The sequence below is a fragment of the Ciconia boyciana genome, chromosome 7, assembly GCF_034638445.1.
Source record: "Ciconia boyciana chromosome 7, ASM3463844v1, whole genome shotgun sequence".
Taxonomy (NCBI): Eukaryota; Metazoa; Chordata; class Aves; order Ciconiiformes; family Ciconiidae; genus Ciconia; species Ciconia boyciana.
In genome coordinates, this window is record NC_132940.1 from 24,937,170 (window position 1) to 24,941,377 (window position 4,208).

General features: G+C 43.3%; 1 long non-coding RNA gene across 1 annotated transcript; it reads left to right on the top strand.

The window, feature by feature from the left end:
* Positions 1–63: 63 nt before the first annotated feature.
* On the top strand, positions 64–3,731 carry LOC140654286 (uncharacterized). Its single transcript, XR_012043383.1, has 3 exons — positions 64–238; positions 1,373–1,458; positions 1,552–3,731. It is a non-coding gene; the product is annotated as an uncharacterized lncRNA (long non-coding RNA).
* The last annotated feature ends 477 nt before the right edge of the window (positions 3,732–4,208 follow it).

Here is a 4,208-nt window from a genome sequence, read left to right on the forward strand (position 1 = left end):
GCCGGCCCGGCTGGGCGTCGCCGCGCCGCGGGGGCGGGAGGGACAGATGGCGGTGGCCGCCGGGCGGGGCGGGGCTGCCTTTGTTAGCGGCGGGGAGAGCCCCCGCCCGCCGGGGCCGGCAGTGCCTTCGGGGACCGGCCGCGCCCCCCCCTCGGCGCCCCGAGGCTGAGGTAACCGCGGGAGGGGGGCGCGGCTAGCGCGGGCTCACCGGCGTCCGCCCGCGAAACCATCCCTGGAGGTATTTAAAAGACGATTGGATGAGGTGCTTAGGGACATGGTGCAGTGGTGGTCTTGGTAGTGTTAGGTTTACGGTTGGACTCGATGATCTTAAAGGTCTTTTCCAACCTATACGATTCTGTGATTCTGTGAAACCCCGCGGCGGCTCCGGGCCTGTCCCGGGGGAGCGGCGTGACGCTCCTCCGCCCGCCGTTTTCCCAGGCCCCCGGCGCCTCTCCTGGGGGCGGGGCTGGTCCTTGCCTCGGTGGGCTCCCTGACGGTGGGCATGGAACGGGGAGGGGTGCTGTGAGAACAACTTACAAATAATTCGGTGTCCCCACACAAAGGGCTGTCCCCGCGGGGCAGCCGGGCCCTGTCTCCCGCGCTCCACGCCCAGCCCTTGGCCCTTCAGAGGCCTGTGGGGCCGGCCTGGCCAGCCGCTCACCCTTGCCTGTCCCTCGGCTCTCTCAGCGCTGCCTTCCAGGTGCTGGCGTGAAAACTCTGTCACCGAGCCGTTAGTTACACACGCGCTGTTACCTCACCGCTCAAACATCTCCTGAGATACCCCCCAAAATCACATAGTAAATACAGAGCAGATGCACTTTCTTCCCCTTTTGATTAGGATTGCCAGCCTGCCATCACGATCTGCCACGACCGTATTTCCTTTGCTCATGTGGCGGAGGCTTATGGCTTGTTGGCAACACCTTTAATTACTGCATGAGGCGCTGCCACATTTCTTTAGTGTGTTTTTGCTGTTTTCTGCTTCGTGAGACAGTTGAAAAAATAATGCATTCTTTACGGAAATCATATGTGTATATGTTTTGCACATATTTTATGAAGATGTATTTCTATATAATTTGACATTCGATTACATTTAATGCATTTTTGTAATTGTCAGAAGATTATGGCATCTAAGAATTATCGTGGTGAACAGTTAAAAAGCTTTCTCTGTTTAAATATAGCTGTGAGATGAGATACAGAAAATCATGTTAAAATGCTAGCATAGCACTTGGACAAAACTCCTGTGTCGATACCGCAGGGCATTGGCAAGCCTTGTCAAAATGGAGATGGTGACAATTTTCTGACAAAGGACGTAGCAGAGACCTGATTTTTTTTTTTTTTTTTTTTTAAATTATACATGTGTGACATGTATCAGAGGTCCAGGGAAGGTTATCAAGGATTTGACTGAAGCTGAACTGGATTCTCTGTCACATTGATGGTTAAAAAGGTTAAGAAACCACAGTAAGTTTGAGTCTGCTTGCAAACTGTTTTGCTGAGGATCAGCTGAAGGGCAGAGGGGAATCATAATGTTATTCTCTCTTTCTTTCTGAAAAGGAAAACAGAGAAATGTCCTGAAGGCCATCCAGCAAGGAGTGCCACCTGGCTGCACAGCAGTGACTCTGCCAGGGCAAGCAAGGAATGTGGAACTTGATGGTTCCTTCTGCCACCCTCAAGTCCCAGCATCGCATCCCAGGAAGCTTGATTCGCTAGTAAAACACCAAATCCTTCCATTTACTTATAAAGCTATCACTTGTTGCTTAGTTGCCTTTGGAGGCCCTGATTAATAGAAAATGTAATTACAGAAATGAAACTGTTTCCCAATACATGTGATATAATAGCGATGATAAATCAGAGGGAGTGCGGAGAAACAAGATGACTTTAATTGTCTAAACAAAGCTATATGCATAACTTCGCTGAACGTACACTTGCATAAGAAAAGTCCATTTTAAACTTTAATCTACAAAACGCTAGGTAAGCACACATATGCTTTTAAATTTAATCTTGATTTCACAATGGTGATACTGTGGTTTGCCTATCTTTTGTACAGTAGCTTTGTTTTCAGTGGAGGTCCTGAGATCAAATCTGTGAGACTGTATCTCTGGAAGGCAAGAGTTTTGGGATGAAAGAAAGGTAAAGCTTCTCCCCAGTTATAGACCCAAAAGGAAGAGTAAATTCTGAATTTAAAATTATTCTGTTTCCTGCTCAGAATGTCAGGCCTTTCACAAGGAAGTAGCAAATTCCTATAGTCTGGAAGGAGATTTCAAGAACTAAGTATCTGTCCTCAGAAAGAGGTATGAAAGATTTAAGTAGCATTACTTGATGCACCTGCTTTGGAGGGCAACCATACTACTCTTAAATATTTGGTGAGGATACATAGTAGCATCCTATCGGAAAAGGGCAGATGGAAGACCCTGTTCTCTGGTTGTTGATAACTTTTTACTCAGGCATAGAAAGATGTCTTTGGGATGGTCTTGGCTTGCTTTGAACTCCCTAGTCATTATTGCAAAGAAGGTAACTCCCATGAATAGCAAAGCTGTTGGGTGTGGGGTTTAGGGAGCTTGAAAATCAGGATTAGTAGAGGAGGAGTTCTGCATTGCCTAGTGACAAGACAAAGCACTGTAGTCTGTTCTTGGAACGTTTCAGAAAAGAAAATAGTAATTGTGCGACTATTTTACAGATGTTGCAGGTGGCCGCAGACAATGTCAGCAGGGCTGGGTGCATTCTTAGAATTATTGCCCAGTGCTAACCTTGCAAAAGATCTGCCAGTGGAGTTCAGCAGTTCGTGCAAAGCATCTTTTGTGTTGTCATCATAAAAATGGGCCAGTCCCCTGATTTTTAGTCATAATAACAGAGCCATTCAACTATTTACATTTTATATTATGTTTACATGATCTTGTAAAAAGTTGCAAAAAAAAAAAATCCGTTTAAAACTTTACTTCTGGAAACAGTTTTTACTCATTTCAAGAAAGGATTTCCAGAACTTTGGGATGACGATTCAGCTAAATTCTTGCGTAATCTGTAGGAGAATTGTTTATGTCAGCATCATAGCTCCAGTTTCAGGTAGCTTAAACAAGAAAAATACTGAGCCAAAGTATAATCTGGCTTCAGGTAATTTAAATAATTGCAGGCTTGTGGGGCCTTGCCAGGTCTCGTAATGCAGACATCTCGTAACGCAGTGATGATGTAGAAAGGATAAGACAGAGCTGCCTTGGTGGAAAGCTTTGTATAGCTTTTAGTGTTTCTGCAAAGCTCCACTAACAGATTAACAGTGACATAAAAATGCCTATAGATATTACTTTGTGTGTCTCCATAAAGTTCACATACCATTAACTGAAAACTTAAGCACATCTTACGTGAAAAAAATTTTCAGTATCTTGCTTAACAGATTTGTCAATGGATAATTAATTACTTACTCCTAAGTATTTTATACATCCAGTTGTTCGTAATGTGGAATGAGTCTGAATAAAGTTTTAAATAACATTTTCAGTGCAATGCTTAACTCTTTTCTACTGTTTTCCGTCCTTTCTTGAAATCCTAGTTGTTATTAACTTTTCTGATCAGAGGCAGTTCTGTCTAGCGTCCATCAGTGGTATCCTTGAATTCAGAACTGGATAAAAAGCCTGGTGTTAAGAACTCTATCTCCCAAAGAGTTTGTACGGAGCTCTTAAATGTATATGTTGTATATTGCTTCCCTGCCTCTTACAAAGTCCCGTAGTTCTGAGTGCAAAACAGACAAGGCAGCTGCTTTTCTTTCTTGCTAGAAGGAAATAAGGTAGAGTAGCTTCACTACCATATTTAACTCTTTGCTGTGGCTGTCTAAATAAAGTGTATTTCTTTTTACATCTGTGTAAGCAAGTAAGTCTGAAAGTATATGTGCATTTATCTGTGTGTTTATACATATGCATACACAAACGCACTTCACATCTTTTTTCCTAAATGGAATAGTTTGCTTTTAAAAACAAATTGCTTATAAATGAACAAAGATGCTGTGCATGTTAAAAATACTGACTTTTTTCCCACCATCTAGACCTGAAATAAGATAATTTGTGTGGATTTTTTGGTTTTTGTTGTTGCTGGTTTTAATTTTTTTTAATTAATTAGAAAATGTAAAAGCAGATGTAAAGGGCTGTGGCTGTCAAGAGAGATCTTTATAGCCACAATTCTTCAAAGTGCTTATTCAGCTCATTAAGTTAGTAACAAGGCAGCAAAGA